The sequence below is a fragment of the Rutidosis leptorrhynchoides genome, chromosome 9 (genome assembly GCF_046630445.1).
Source record: "Rutidosis leptorrhynchoides isolate AG116_Rl617_1_P2 chromosome 9, CSIRO_AGI_Rlap_v1, whole genome shotgun sequence".
NCBI lineage: Eukaryota > Viridiplantae > Streptophyta > Magnoliopsida > Asterales > Asteraceae > Rutidosis > Rutidosis leptorrhynchoides.
The window spans coordinates 22,802,630-22,820,281 of record NC_092341.1 but is presented as its reverse complement, the minus strand read 5'-3'; positions in this window follow the sequence as shown (position 1 = coordinate 22,820,281).

The window sequence follows — 17,652 nt, the reverse complement described above, 5'->3', positions numbered from 1 at the left end:
TTCGGGTCGTCACATGGTGTTTAGTACTTCGAAGTTTATATATTATACAGATGAGATGTTCTGTTTTGGGGATATTATTGATGCGCATTATATGTTAAGGTCGGTTACCATGTTGAGCAATGAAATCGAAATGAATGTTATGTATCGAGAGAATAATTTTTATACACAGGTTATGTGTATTAGTTTTGTGCACGAGATATGTGCACGATTATTTAAAAATCGCGAGGCAACCTACGGGGGAGAAAAGGATACGAACCTACTCTGCTAAGCATTATGAAAAATGGTTTCGTACACGAAATAGGTGTACTGTATTTGAATCTTGTGGTGTATCAAAATGATGAATTTTATTGTTTACGATAAACTTATGAACTCACCAACCTATTGGTTGACACTTTAAAGCATGTTTATTCTCAGGTATGAAAGAAATCTTCCGCTGTGCATTTGCTCATTTTAAAGATATTACTTGAAGTCGTTCATGGCTTATTTAGAAGAGTACCTCGCAATGGGACCAAATATTGATGACTTTGTCCAGATGGATTAGGACGGGGTATGACAAAACCTGCTGGTTACGCAACCTTCTTCGCGAGCTCCATTGCCCGCTGTTCTCGGCCACTCTAATCTATTGTGATAATGTGAGTGTTGTTTATTGTAGTGACCCGAACTTTTACATGATTATATATTAATTGAAAACTATATTTGCATGATTAAATGTTTCCAACATGTTAAGCAATCAAACTTGTTAAGACTTGATTATTTGAAATGAGTTTCACGTAGACAATTGACCACCCAAGTTGACCGGCGATTCACGAACGCTAAAACTTGTAAAAACGACATGACGATATATATATGGATATACATATAGTTAACATGATATTATGATAAGTAAGTATCTCCATAAGTATATTAACAATGAGTTATATACATAAAAATGAGACTACTAAGTTAAGAAACTCGAAACGATATATATAACGATTATCGTTATTACAACGTCTTACTAAATACATATGTATCATATTAAGATATTGATACACTATGTTTAATCATGATAAATGATAAGTAAACATGTCATTAAGTGTATTAACAATGAACTACATATATAAAAACAAGACTACTAACTTAATGATTTCGAAACGAGACATATATGTAACGATTATCGTTGTAACAATATTTAACTGTATATATATCATACTAAGATATATTAATATATCATATTATCATGATAATGTAATAATTTAACATCTCTTTAGATATAATAAACAATGGGTTAACAACATTTAACAAGATCGTTAACCTAAAGGTTTCAAAACAACATTTACATGTAACGACTAACGATGACTTAACGACTCAGTTAAAATGTATATACATGTAGTGTTTTAATATGTATTCATACACTTTTGAAAGACTTTAAGACACTTATCAAAATACTTCTACTTAACAAAAATGCTTACAATTACATCCTCGTTCAGTTTCATCAACAATTCTACTCATATGCACCCGTATTCGTACTCGTACAATACACAGCTTTTAAATGTATGTACTATTGGTATATACACTCCAATGATCAGCTCTTAGTAGCCCATGTGAGTCACCTAACACATTTGGAAACCATCATTTGGCAACTAGCATGAAATATCTCATAAAACTACAAAAATATTAGTAATCATTCATGACTTATTTACATGTAAACAAAATTACACATCCTTTATATCTAATCCATATACCAACGACCAAAAACACCTACAAAAACTTTCATTCTTCAATTTTCTTCATCTAATTGATCTCTCTCAAGTTCTATCTTCAAGTTCTAAGTGTTCTTCATAAATTCTATAAGTTCTAGTTTCATAAAATCAAGAATACTTCCAAGTTTTCTAGCTTACTTCCAATCTTGTAAACTGATCATCCAACCTCAAGAAATCTTTCTTATTTACAGTAAGATATCTTTATAATACAAGGTAATAATCATATTCAAACTTTGATTCAATTTCTATAACTATAACAATCTTATTTCGAGTGAAAATCTTACTTGAACTTGTTTTCGTGTCATGATTCTGCTTCAAGAACTTTCAAGCCATCCAAGGATCCTTTGAAGCTAGATCTATTTTTCTCATTTCCAGTAGGTTTATCCACAAAACCTGAGGTAGTAATGATATTCATAACATCATTCGGTTCATATATATAAAACTACCTTATTCGAAGGTTTAAACTTGAAATCACTAGAACATAGTTTAGTTAATTCTAAACTTGTTCGCAAATAAAAGTTAATCCTTCTAACTTGACTTTTAAAATCAACTAAACACATGTTCTATATCTATATGATATGCTAACTTAATGATTTAAAACCTGGAAAAACGAAAAACACCGTAAAACCGGACATACGCCGTCGTAGTAACACCGCGGGCTGTTTTGGGTTTGATAATTAAAAACTATGATAAAATTTGATTTAAAAGTTGTTCTTCTGGAAAAATGATTTTTCTTATGAACATGAAACTATATCCAAAATTCATGGTTAAACTTAAAGTGGAAGTATGTTTTTCAAAATGGTCATCAAGACGTCGTTCTTTCGACTGAAATGACTACCTCTTACAAAAATGACTTGTAACTTATATTTCTGACTATAAACCTATACTTTTCCTGTTTAGATTCATAAAATAGAGTTAAATATGAAACCATAGCAATTTGATTCACTCAAAACGTATTTAAAACGAAGAAGTTATGGGTAAAACAAGATTGGATATTTTTGATTGTTGTAGCTACGGGAAATATTGTAACAATTCTATACAAATCATATCCTAACTAACTTATATTGTATTATACATGTATTCTAATATATTATGTAATCTTGGGATACCATAGACACGTATGCAAATGTTTTGACATATCATATCGACCCATGTATATATATTATTTGGAACAACCATAGACACTCTATATGCAGTAATGTTTGAGTTAGCTATACAGGGTTGAGGTTGATTCCAAAAATATATATACTTTGAGTTGTGATCTAGCCTGAGACGTGTATACACTGGGTCGTGGATTGATTCAAGATAATATATATCAATTTATTTATGTACATCTAACTATGGACAACTAGTTGTAGGTTACTAACGAGGACAGCTGACTTAATAAACTTAAAACATCAAAATGTATTAAAAGTGTTGTAAATAAATTTTGAACATACTTTGATATATATGTACATATTTGTTATAGGTTCGTGAATTGACCAGTGGCCAAGTCTTACTTCCCGACGAAGTAAAAATCTGTGAAAGTGAGTTATAGTTCCACTTTTAAAATCTAATATTTTGGGATGAGAATACATGCAGTGTTATAAATACTTTACGAAATAGACACAAGTAAATGAAACTACATTATATGGGTGAATGATCGACGCCGAATATGCCCCTTTTGCTTGGTAGCCTAAGAATTAGTAAACCGATCTACTAATTGACGCGAATCCTAAAGATAGATCTATTGGGCCTAACGAACCCCATCCAAAGTACCGGATGCTTTAGTACTTCGATGTTGTTTTTATCATGTCCGAAGGATTTTCCGGAATGATAGGGGATATTCTAATATGAATCTTGTTAATGTCGGTTACCAGGTGTTCACCATATGAATGATTTTTATCTCTATGTATGGGATGCATAATGAAATATGAAATCTTGTGGTTTATTATTATGATTTGATAATATATAGGTTAAACCTATAACTCACCAACATTTTTGTTGACGTTTTAAGCATGTTTATTCTCAGGTGATTATTAAGAGCTTCCGCTGTTGCATACTAAAATAAGGACAAGATTTGGAGTCCATGCTTGTATGATATTATGTAAAAACTGCATTCAAGAAACTTATTTTTGATGTAATATATTCTTATTGTAAACCATTATGTAATGGTCGTGTGTAAACGGTATATTTTAGATTATCATTATTTGATAATCTACGTAATAATTTTTAAATCCTTATAGATAAAATAAAGGTTATGGTTGTTTTAAAAATGAATGCAGTCTTTGAAAAACGTCTCATATAAAGGTCAAAACCTCGCGACGAAATAAATTAATATGGAACGTTTATAATCAATATGAACGGGACATTTCAGTTGGAATCCGAGCGTTGGTCTTAGAGAACCAGAAATTTGCATTAGTGTGTCTTATCGAGTTTGTTAGGATACATTAGTGAGTCTGGACTTCGACCGTGTTTTCTTTAAAAACGATTTCTTAACACTTTTGTTGGAAACTATATATTATTAACATGTAAATATTATGTGATATATTAACCTCTTAATGTGTTTGATATTATGTGATAGATGTCTACCACTGGTACAAATCCCATCGATTCACCTAATAATAATGAAGAGTCGAATATATTTTGGGAAGATTCACAAATTCTCGAAGAGGAACCGGAAAAAGAGGAACCGGAAGAAGAGGAGGCACCGGAAGAGGAGGAACCGGAAGAAGAAGAGGTTCCGGAGGAAGAAATATTGATACCTATAGTAAATCGATTAAATAAAAGAAAATCCTCAACCAACGGACCAAAGTTAATAATGGTCAATGGTGTTTCCGCCGAGGAAGCAAAATATTGGGAAGATTACCAATTTTCTGATGAATCGGATCCCGATGAGGATTCAGATGATGTTATAGAAATTACCTCGACCCAATTTAATAAAGCGAAAAAAAATAATAAGGGAAAAGGTATAAAAATAGAGAAACCCGATTCTAACCCCGATAAACTTTATATGTATCGGCAACATCCGTATTTCCTAAAATGTAACAATGAACCAGGAACCTCTAAACCACCAGGTTTTTCTAAACCATTGTGGAAAACGACGGCTCGTATTAGAGGAACACCATATATTCCTAGAAAATTAGGAAAACTAACCAAGTCTGAAGAAGAAGAAACCAGTGATTCAGATTAGAGGGTTGTAATCATGTTGTATATTATATGTGTCACGACCCTACTTTTTCCGTTATCTTTTACCGTTAATTATTTAACGACCGTTAACTGTTAATTGTGCTACGTCATTTCTATGACCTATATTATTATATTAATAATAATATATTAATTATTAATTATTAAGTATTATGTGAATAATTGTATTCATATTTTAATTTATACGTTTCTACGTGTCGCGGATTTCTATCCGGCGAATCTTTTCGGTTTTCAAACCAACGGTCGCGTTTTTGGGATATTTAAATCCTAATTATTTTAAATATGATATTTTAAGATCATATAATTATATAGGGTATTTATATTTATTTTTCGTCGCGCGTTTGTTATCTCTCCGAATTTTTAATCGCGTAAGCGTGTTTTCGCGTTTCAGGATTCGTTCGGGCTTTCGGGCCATAAGGATTTGATCATTTAGCAAGTTGGTCTAGTGGGGCCCACCCCACACACCCCCCATTGGCCGAAACCAAGAGGGGAGGGAGTAATACTCCCCATATTTCTTTTTTTGGCATTTTATTTTATCACTTCTAATTTTATCAAAACCTAAATTTATTTTGTGCTCTCCTCTTTTTCTCCTCCCTTTGCCATCGCCTACCACCTCCCCAACATCATCATCTTCATCAATTTTTATTACTTGGATCAAGGATTAAACAACATCAACGCGTTCCTCATTCCGTTCTCTACGCGATTATACTTCTCGTTTCTCGATTAGGGTATAAACCCTAACCCTTGAACTTTTGATTTTTCTTTATTTTTCTATATTTTAATTATATATTAATAGTATGATGATTACTTGTTGTTGTAATGGTGTTTGTATGTATAGAATTACTCATAAACACATGTTTTCGGTTTGATAAAATTGGGACAGCAGCTATTTCGTGTATTTATGATATTGTGACTGTTATAAAAGTTAAAATAAAGTATCTAGATGAGTTTCTCTCATCAAGACATTAATTTTAGACTCCGGATTCATGTCGTTTCGATTTCCGGAGCCCTAGATATGATCAAAACGGTATTTTGTTAAGATTGAATTGTGATATTGATATGAACCAGGTTTGGTCCGACTTTGTCACCCGTTACGTCTAAAACACGATTTTGATTGAATTGAAGTTCCAAGTAGTGTATTGGCTGTACATCATGACTTGTGGGCTGTTCTTGGTGTGTTCTTGAGTTTACCAAAGTGTCGGGTGGTTTGATTAGGCGGAGATATATGTAAAGCTCGCTGAAAACCGACACCCGGGGCTCAAGATACGACCCGATGAACTTTTGATTTAAAACTTGTGATTAATTATTAAACTTATGATATAAATAATGGGTTTCATTATAATTTAATTACTTATGATAAAAAATTAATTATTATTATTTAAGACTTATGATATATATTTATTATATCATTTAATTAATACTTATGATTTAATTAACATTTTAATTAAACATATGATTAATAATACTTTATTATTAATGGAAAATACTTATGATAAGTATTAAACTTATATTATGAGATTATTATAATAAGACTTATAATAAGGATTAATTAATTATTTAATTATTATAAGGCTTAGTTATTATTTAATTATAATTTAATTATTAAATACTTATGATGTAATGGTTATAATTAGAAACTTATGATATGATTAATAATTCATTATTAACTAATAATACTTTTGATATGATTTAAAATTTATTATTAATTAATAATACTTATATTATGACTAATATTTAATTAATTAATTAAATACTTATGTTATATTAATTATATCATTTAAACTTATATTAACTTTAATAATTCATTTTAATCTAATTAAACTTATGTTATGACATAATTAGACATATTTAACTTTAATAAACATTATAACTTACATTATTATTACAACTTACACTTTTAAAATTTACGTTGACCATGTTTGACCAAGGTTGACTTTTGAGTTGACTTTCGGTTGACTTAGACTTTCAGTTGACTTTTGTTGACTTTCTAATTAAGGAAACTTTCCTAACTTATAAACTTTCCTAAAATAGCAACTTTCTAAATTTGAAAACTTTCCAAAATAGAAACTTTCCAAAAATAGAAACTTTCCAAAAATAGAAACTTTCCAAAAATGGAAACATGCTAAAAATAGAAACTTTCTAAAAATAGAAAGTGTGTGTCCGTAAGCTGTTCCGATCAAACCGATGCATATTGAGTATTGTTCTATGACTACTTGCAACATGTACAATAGCTATCATACTAAGACTTGACCTAAGTTAGTTATTTATATCGACCTGCTTTATTTATAGGTCAGCGTTGTGATCATTCCTGATCACTGTACTACATTTGCTGTTCGCTTAATTGTGTTGGTTACTTCGTTACTATTAAGGTGAGTTATAGTCCCCTTTTTACATACTTTTCAAAGTATATTTTTGGGATGTGATTACATGCATTTTATTTCACGTTTAGACACAAGTGACAATTAAATTTAAATTATTCATTGTGAGTTGGACAAAAATATTCCCTAGTCTGGTAACTGTAATCATTGGTTTCTACCGGTGAATGCGAATCCTACGGATAGATCTATCGGGTTTGACAACCCCATTTCGAGCTAGTCTCGCTAGCAATTTATAATCAGAATGTTTAGTACTTCGTATTTTGTTGTAGATACAATGTCCAGTGTATATTATTATTGTGTTTGGCAAGGGTAAATAAAAGTTAAGTGGTTACCAGGTGGCTCATTGATAATGGAATAATGTTTAATGTTTTCTAACATTTTTAAATCTTGTGGTCTAAAGTTTATTCAATTATTTAAACCTATAATTCACTCAACCTTTGTGTTGACAGTTTACTCGCATGTTTTCACAGGTACTTGAGTTTATGTGATGCTTCCGCTGTGTTTAGAAGAGTCTGCATGCATTTGGGCAGATTTTAATGAAACATTTTATGAAACTTTGGCTTGCATTCGGTTTTTGAATAATTAATACTTGTGGGTTGTTGACAATGTTTTGTGTCAACTTTGGATTATTAATATGTTGGGTTACTTTTAAACTACATATTTTGGTATGCTTTCCTTTTTGGGAAACTTTTGAAATAAAAGAATGCAATGTCGTTTGTTAAATTCATTTAAGTTCGATCAAGCTGTGGGACCAAGTGACGGAGCCGTTAAGCGTATTGACGGGGCCATCACAGTTGGTATCAGAGCTCTGGTTGTAGGGAACTAGGCAGTCTTAATGTGGTCAACTCGTGATTCTTAGGGTGCATTAGAGTCTAGTCTACAGCCCGACCCTTTTGCTATAGCATTATTATGCATTTCATCTCGTATGAGATATATCATAAGCATTTATATATTTTGGTATGTGGTTTGCGGTTTTACTGTTTGCAGATGTCGACTTCGAGCGATAACTCCGTTACTGCTCCTGCTCCTCCGGCTGCTGCCAGACGTCGTGCTGGTCAACCTTTGATCGATGATCCGGTTCACTACTAATTTTCCACCCTTACTCACATGAACAGGGCTTACAATGAAGTGATGCGTATTAATGCTCTTAGTGATTGTATGCGTACTTTGCCACATAACGAGATGATGGACCAGATTCGAGCTAGTATGGATTCATTTGTTAGCTTCAAGAACAATGTTGGGTTCGAGAATCGTAAGCGTAACCGTGAAGTTGACGTTAGGTTCGAGGCTCTAGAGAGCACAGTTAGTGGTTTGAAGGCAAAGTTGGAAGAAGTGAAAGGAAAGTTGCGAAAGTATGAGCCACCTGCCGAGACTCATGCCAGCCCAGCTTATCACACCCGCTCTAAGCAGATGTGATATGATGATTCACGATTGATTACTTATTTCATAAGACTTAATGTCCTTTCATACATACATTTTTGGATTATGTACGGCGTTTTGCCGAGGATTTTATTAAGATTTTGTTATGGGATATTTTTCATTATGTATGGATAGTTATTTTTATGACATATATTATCATTATCACATTTTATTTCGGATGTTGTGACTCTTGGCATGTTATATTATGCGTAATGTAGATCATGTATGTTAGGTGCTATGTATGTTGTATGATGTTATCATAAAATATGAATGCATGTGGTGGCTATTTCTATAACTATCATAACTGTCATGTTATTACTCATAGTGTTTACTGAATATTATTTTAATAGTTAATCTTTTCGTGCTCGATCTATTCCTTTATAACACTAGTATTATTCTTAGTACTAACGGTTGTGTTATTCTGTTTTGAAGATCATGCCTCCTAGAGAGTCCAACGAAGCCCGTATGCAACGTCTTATTAACGAAGGGATAGCTGCTATGGCAGCGAATGCTAATGCTAATGCGAACAACAATCAGGTGGGATGCTCCCACAAAATGTTCATGGCAAGTCGTCCATAGGAATTCAGTGGTACGGAAGGACCTATAGGACTCACCCGCTGGTTCGAGAAAATCGAGTCTATTTTCAGGGTTAGCCGTGTTCGAGAGGATGACAAGGTTAGTTTTGCTAGCTGCACTTTGAAGGATAGTGCATTGACCTGGTGGAACAACTTGGTTAACAGTTTGGGAAATGATGTGGCTTATGGTTTAACTTGGAATAATTTCAAGGAAAGAATGATCACCCGCTACCGTCCTGGGAGTGAGCTTAAGAAGTTAGAGGTTAAACTTAAAAACTTGAAAATGAAGGGCACCGAATTAGATGCCTACGAGCAGAGATTCTTTGAGTTGACTTTGTTGTGCCCTAATGTTTATGCCGATGAAAATCTTAAGGTCGAAGCTTACATTGATGGGTTGTCCAAGAAAATTGAACATGGGGTTGAATCTAGTGAGCCCCAGAATATTGAGGCCGCGATGTCGATGGCTCATAAGTTGAATGATAAGATCTTGAGAAGAAGCAAGGCTGCTGTAACCGAACCCAGTGAAGAGACTGTTAAGAAAGCTGATAATGGGAAGAGAAAGTGGGATAATAACCGCAATCAAAGCCAAGGTCAGCAGAAAAAGCAGGATACTTCTGGTTCAAATAACCGCAGTCAGCGTGTGTCTCCTCGTTGTTACAAGGCTCATGATGGTTTCTGTACCGTGACTTGCAAGAGGTGTTCCAAACAGGGACACATTGCTAAGGATTATACGGTGCTTCTGCCGGGTTCTGCTACTCCTGCTGCAGGTGGTAATAATGGTAGTAATGCTGGTAATAGAGGTGGGAATGGTAATGGTAATGGGAAGTCGAATAATGGTGGTAATCCGAGGGTTTGTTACGAGTGTGGGAAGCCGGGGCATTTCCGTGATGCATGTCCCAACAAGAAGACTACAGAGACTGCATGAGGAAGAGCGTTCAACATTAACACTAGGGATGCTGAGGAAGATCCTAAACTTGTTACTGGTACGTTCTCGGTCAATGATTTATCAGTTTATGTACTATTTGATTCAGGGGCTGATTTGAGTTTTGTGTCGAGTAAATTAAGTCCAAAAATCAAAACACTGTTAACTTCTTTAGACAATACTTATGTTGTTGAAATAGCTAATGGTAAAGTGCTCACTGCTAAGACTGTGTATCGTAAGTGTAACATTAATCTGGCGGGTAGAGATTTTGAGATAGATTTGGTACCGATTGAACTTGGTAGTTTTGACATTGTTATTGGGATGGATTGGTTATCTACGAATCATGCTGAGATTGTGTGTTATGATAAAGCTATTCGTATTACTAATGTGGTTGGAGATCCGTTGATGGTTTTTGGAGATAAGAAATGCCAACAGTTAAATCTTATTAGCTGTTTGAAAGTTCTTAAACATCTTCGCAAAGGCTGTCATGCTATTCTAGCCCATGTTGTTGATTCCGAAAAAGAAACGAAGAGCATTGGAGATGTTCATATTGTTAGAGATTTTCCCGAGGTATTTCCCAAAGATTTACCTGGCCTTCCGCCGCAACGCGCGGTAGAATTTCAAATTGATCTTGTTCCCGGTGCTGCTCCTGTAGCACATGCTCCTTATCGTCTTGCGCCTTCTGAACTTCAAGAATTGTCGAGTCAACTCTGTAAGTTGTTAGACAAGGGTTTTATTCATCCTAGTTCATCCCCTTGGGGAGCTCCTGTTCTGTTTGTTAAGAAGAAGGATGGTTCTTTTCGTTTGTGCATTGATTATCGTGAGTTGAACAAGCTTACTATAAAAAACCGTTATCCTCTTCCGAGAATTGATGATCTGTTCGATCAGCTTCAGGGTTCATCTGTTTATTCAAAAATCGATCTCCGTTCTGGCTATCATCAGTTGTGTGTTAAAGAATCTGATGTTTCAAAAACTGCTTTTCGCACCCATTACGGTCACTTTGAGTTTCTTGTTATGCCGTTCGAATTGACAAATGCACCTGCTGTGTTCATGGACCTCATGAACCGTGTGTGTAGACCCTATCTGGACAAGTTCGTTATTGTGTTCATCGATGACATCCTTATTTATTCGAAGAGTGATGAAGAGCACGAGGAACATTTGAGGTTAGTGCTTGATCTGTTGAGAAAAGAAGAGTTGTATGCTAAGTTCTCTAAGTGTGCATTCTGGCTACGAGAAGTTCAATTCCTTGGACATATTGTTAGTAAACAAGGGATACAAGTTGATCCTGCTAAGATTGAGGCGATTGAAAGGTGGGAAACTCCGAAAACTCCTACTCAGATTCGTTAGTTCCTAGGATTAGCGGGTTACTATCGAAGGTTCATTCAAGATTTCTCTCGTATCGCAAAACCTCTGACTGCTTTAACGCATAAGGGGAAGAAGTATGAGTGGAAGGATGAACAAGAGGCTACTTTTTAGATTTTAAAGAAGAAGTTGACTACTGCTCCGATATTGTCACTACCTGAGGGTAATGATGATTTTGTTGTTTATTGTGATGCTTCGCGTCAAGGCTTTGGTTGTGTTTTGATGCAATGAAAGAAGGTCATTGCGTATGCGTCACGTCAATTGAAGATTGACGAACAGAACTATACAACTCATGATTTAGAGTTGGGGTCCGTTGTTTTTGCACTTAAGATTTGGAGACATTATTTGTATGGGGTCAAGAGTACTGTGTATACAGATCACAAAAGTCTTCAACATATCCTCGATCAGAAATAGTTGAACATGAGACAACGAAGATGGATTGAGACGTTGAACGATTACGATTGTGAACTTTTGTATCATTCGGGTAAGGCCAATGTTGTGGCGGATGAGCTGAGTCGTAAAGAAAGGGCTGAACCTCGCAGGTTTAGAGCCTTGAATATGAAAATTAGAACAAACCTCGCAAGGCAGATTCTTGAGGCACAACAAGAAGCCTTAAAGGAAGAGAATTTTGTGAAAGAGAACGTAAGAGGTTTGGCTAAGAAATTTGAGATTCGAGCAGATGGTACTAGGTACTTTGCAGGACGTCTTTGGGTTCCGAAGTTTGGGGAACTGCGACAACTTGTTTTGGATGAGGCTCATAAGTCTAGGTACTCTATTCATCCTGGTTCAGGAAAGATGTATCATGATCTTAAGGAGCTGTATTGGTGGCCAAATTTGAAAGGTGATGTGGCTACGTATGTGGCTAAGTGTTTGACCTGTGCTAAGGTTAAAGCTGGACATCAAAAACCATCTGGACTTTTGGTGCAACCCGAGATTCCCGAGTGGAAGTGGGAAGGAATTACAATGGATTTTATTACTAAGTTACCGAGAGTTCCGGGTGGCTATGACACTATTTGGGTGATTGTAGATCAACTCACTAAGTCGGCTCACTTTTTACAGATTAGGGAAACAGATTCAATGGAGAAGCTTACTCGTTTGTACTTGAAGGAGATTGTTTCTAGACATGGTGTTCCTATATCCATTATTTCGGACCGAGACAGTCGATTTGTATCAAGGTTTTGGCGATCTTTACAGGAAGCCTTGGGAACTAGGTTAGATATGAGAACCGCTTATCATCCTCAAACAGATGGTCAGAGTAAAAGGACCATTCAGACGTTAGAAGATATGTTACGAGCGTGTGTTATTGATTTTGGTAATGGGTGGGATAAATACTTGCCGCTAGCTGAGTTTTCTTATAACAACAGTTATCACGCAAGTATTCAAGCCGCACCGTTTGAAGCTCTGTATGGTAGGAAGTGTAGGTCTCATGTCTGTTGGAATGAGGTTGGGGATGCTCAACTCACAGGTCCAGAAATTATTCACGAGACTACCGAGAAGATTGTACAGATTAAGGAAAGATTGAGAACTGCTAGAAGTCGGCAAAAGAGTTATGCCGACAGGGGAAGGAAAGATGTAGAATTTCAAGTTGGTGATCGTGTTATGTTAAAGGTTTCACCTTGGAAGGGTGTGATCCATTTTGGTAAGAGGGGAAAGTTAAGTCCTCGTTTTGTTGGACCGTTTGAGATTGTTGAGAGAGTTGGACCGGCGGCATATCGTTTGAAATTGCCACAAGAACTCAGTGCTATTCACGATGTTTTTCATGTGTCGAACTTAAAGAAGTGTTTGGCCGAGGCCGACAAGACTATTCCTCTGGAAGAACTTCATGTTGATAAGCAACTACACTTTATTGAGGAACCTATTGAAATTATGGATCGAGAAGTTAAGACTCTTAAGCAGAGCCGAATTCCTATTGTCCGGGTTAGATGGAACGCTAGACGCGGTCCCGAGTTCACTTGGGAGCGTGAAGATCAGATGAAGCAGAAGTACCCGCATTTGTTCCCAGATGCTGAGTCAACCCCTGCACCTGCTTAAATTTCGGGACGAAATTTCCGTAACGGGAAGGTACTGTCACGACCCTACTTTTTCCGTTATCTTTTACCGTTAATTATTTAACGACCGTTAACTGTTAATTGTGCTACGTCATTTCTATGACCTATATTATTATATTAATAATAATATATTAATTATTAAGTGTTATGTGAATAATTGTATTCATATTTTAATTTATACGTTTCTACGTGTCGCGGATTTCTATCCGGCGAATCTTTTCGGTTTTCAAACCAACGGTCGCGTTTTTGGGATTTAAATCCTAATTATTTTAAATATAATATTTTAAGATCATATAATTATATAGGGTATTTATATTTATTTTTCGTCGCGCGTTTGTTATCTCTTCGAATTTTTAATCGCTTAAGCGAGTTTTCGCATTTCGGGATTCGTTCAGGCTTTCGGGCCATAAGGATTTGATCATTTAGCAAGTTGGGCTAGTGGGGCCCACTCCACACACCCCCCATCGGCCGAAACCAAGAGGGGAGGGAGTAATACTCCCCATATTTCTTTTTTTTTTTGGCATTTTATTTTATCACTTCTAATTTTATCAAAACCTAAATTTATTTTGTGCTCTCCTCTTTTTCTCCTCCCTTTACCGTCACCTACCACCTCCCCAACATCATCATCTTCATCAATTTTTATTACTTGGATCAAGGATTAAACAACATCAACGCGTTCCTCATTCCGTTCTCTACGCGATTATACTTCTCGTTTCTCGATTAGAGTATAAACCCTAACCCTTGAACTTTTGATTTTTCTATATTTTCTGTATTTTGATTATATATTAATAGTATGATGATTACTTGTTGTTGTAATGGTGTTTGTATGCATAGAATTACTCATAAACACATGTTTTCGGTTTGATAAAATTGGGACAGCAGCTATTTCGTGTATTTATGATATTGTGACTGTTATAAAAGTTAAAATAAAGTATCTAGATGAGTTCCTCTCATCAAGACATTAATTTTAGCCTCCGGATTCATGTCGTTTCGATTTCCGGAGCCCTAGATATGATCAAAACGGTATTTTGTTAAGATTGAATTGTGATATTGATATGAACCAGGTTTAGTCCAACTTTGTGATCATATTTGTTGACTTTAGGGTGTGTTAGTGTGTTAGGACTGATGGTGGGACGGACTTTCATGTTCGGGTCATCTCAATCCGAGCCACGAATCACCCGTTACGTCTAAAACACGATTTTGATTGAATTGAAGTTCCAAGTAGTGTATTGGCTGTACATCATGACTTGTGGGCTGTTCTTGGTGTGTTCTTGAGTGTACCAAAGTGTCGAGTGGTTTGATTAGGCAAAGATATATGTAAGGCTCGCTGAAAACTGACACCCGGGGCTCAAGATACGACCCGATGAACTTTTGATTTAAAACTTGTGATTAATTATTAAACTTATGATATAAATAATGGGTTTCATTATCATTTAATTACTTATGATAAAAAAATTAATTATTATTATTTAAGACTTATGATATATATTTATTATATCATTTAATTAATACTTATGATTTAATTAACATTTTAATTAAACATATGATTAATAATACTTTATTATTAATGGAAAATACTTATGATAAGTATTAAACTTATATTATGAGATTATTATAATAAGACTTATAATAAGGATTAATTAATTATTTAATTATTATAAGGCTTAGTTATTATTTAATTATAATTTAATTATTAAATACTTCTGATCTAATGGTTATAATTAGAAACTTATAATATGATTAATAATTCATTATTAACTAATAATACTTATGATATGATTTAAAATTTATTATTAATTAATAATACTTATATTATGACTAATATTTAATTAATTAATTAAATACTTATGTTATATTAATTATATCATTTAAACTTATATTAACTTTAATAATTTATTTTAATCTAATTAAACTTATGTTATGACATAATTAGACATATTTAACTTTAATAAATATTATAACTTACATTATTATTACAACTTACACTTTTAAAATTTACGTTGACCATGTTTGACCAAGGTTGACTTTCGAGTTGACTTTCGGTTGACTTAGACTTTCAGTTGACTTTTGTTGACTTTCTAATTAAGGAAACTTTCCTAACTTATAAACTTTCCTAAAATAGCAACTTTCTAAATTTGAAAACTTTCCAAAATAGAAACTTTCCAAAAATAGAAACTTTCCAAAAATGGAAACCTGCTAAAAATAGAAACTTTCTAAAAATAGAAAGTGTGTGTCCGTAAGCTGTTCCGATCAAACCGATGCATATTGAGTATTGTTCTATGACTACTTGCAACATGTACAATAGCTATCATACTAAGATTTGACCTAAGTTAGTTATTTATATCGACCTGCTTTATTTATAGGTCGGCGTTGTGATCATTCCTGATCACTGTACTACATTTGCTGTTCGCGTAATTGTGTTGGTCACTTCGTTACTATTAAGGTGAGTTATAGTCCCGTTTTTACATACTTTTCAAACTATATTTTTGGGATGTGATTACATGCATTTTATTTCACGTTTAGACACAAGTGACAATTAAATTTAAATTATTCATTGTGAGTTGGACAAAAATATTCCCTAGTCTGGTAACTGTAATCATTGGTTTCTACCGGTGAACGCGAATCCTACGGATAGATCTATCGGGTTTGACAACCCCATTTCAAGCTAGTCGCGCTAGCAATTTATAATCGGAATGTTTAGTACTTCGTATTTTGTTGTAGATACACTGTCCAGTGTATATTATTATTGTGTTTGGCAAGGGTAAATAAAGGGTTAAGTGGTTACCAGGTAGCTCATTGATAATGGAATAATGTTTAATGTTTTCTAACATTTTTAAATCTTGTGGTCTAAAGTTTATTCAATTATTTAAACCTATAATTCACTCAACCTTTGTGTTGACAGTTTACTCGCATATTTTCACAGGTACTTGAGTTTATGTGATGCTTCCGCTGTGTTTAGAAGAGTCTGCATGCATTTGGGCAGATTTTAATGAAACAATTTATGAAACTTTGGCTTGCATTCGGTTTTTGAATAATTAATACTTGTGAGTTGTTGACAATGTTTTGTTTCAACTTTGGATTATTAATATGTTGGGTTACTTTTAAACTACATATTTTGGTATGCTTTCCTTTTTGGAAAACTTTTGAAATAAAAGAATGTAATGTCGTTTGTTAAATTCATTTAAGTTCGATCAAGCTGTGGGACCAAGTGTCGGAGCCGTTAAGCGTATTGACAGGGCCATCACAATATGTATTATAGTGTGCCTGTACCTTTATGTTCTATGTAAAAATTGCTTGTATTGTTTGTTAATTATCTTTTACGAATCTAATCCTTGTCTATTTTACAGTATAAAAACAAAATGGACGTTAAGGGTAGACAACCGAATATTTTAGAAGATCTACCAGAGGGTATGATTGAGGAAATCTTGTCTAGAGTCGGTCAGAATTCTTTAGCACAATTAATTATGGCAAAATTAACTTGTCAAACATTTGAAAGACTTTCCAGAAATGCTTTAGTTTATAAAAGGCTTTCCTTTGATAGGTGGGGTATATCACATTGGGGAGACCGTAAGTTACGCCGTGTTTTCTTTAAAGCGTTAAATGCGGGGAACCCAAATGCAATTTTACGCTACGGGTTAAGAACCTATTTTGACTCAACATATCCCAACATAGGATTTCGTGAATTAGAAAGAGCTTCTAACATGCAACATAAAGAAGCATGTTATGCTTACGGGTTAGTGATGTTCGCTTCTTACCAAAGTGAGAAAAAGAACATCGGATTGCAACTTTTAAATAAAACCTTCCCACAAGTGACGGATTCAGTAGTTGGGGTGAGAAACAAGGTTTTTAGATTATTATGGGGCTGTTGGACATTACAAAACCCTCGTCCTTTTGACGACATTACAACATGCTGCCTAGCCAATGGTCATAATGGTTATTTTTCACAAGACCAAGGATGGGAAGTCGTCTTAGTAAAACCAGAATGCATGACTTGTTTCTGGACTTATGAACTACGTGTCTTTA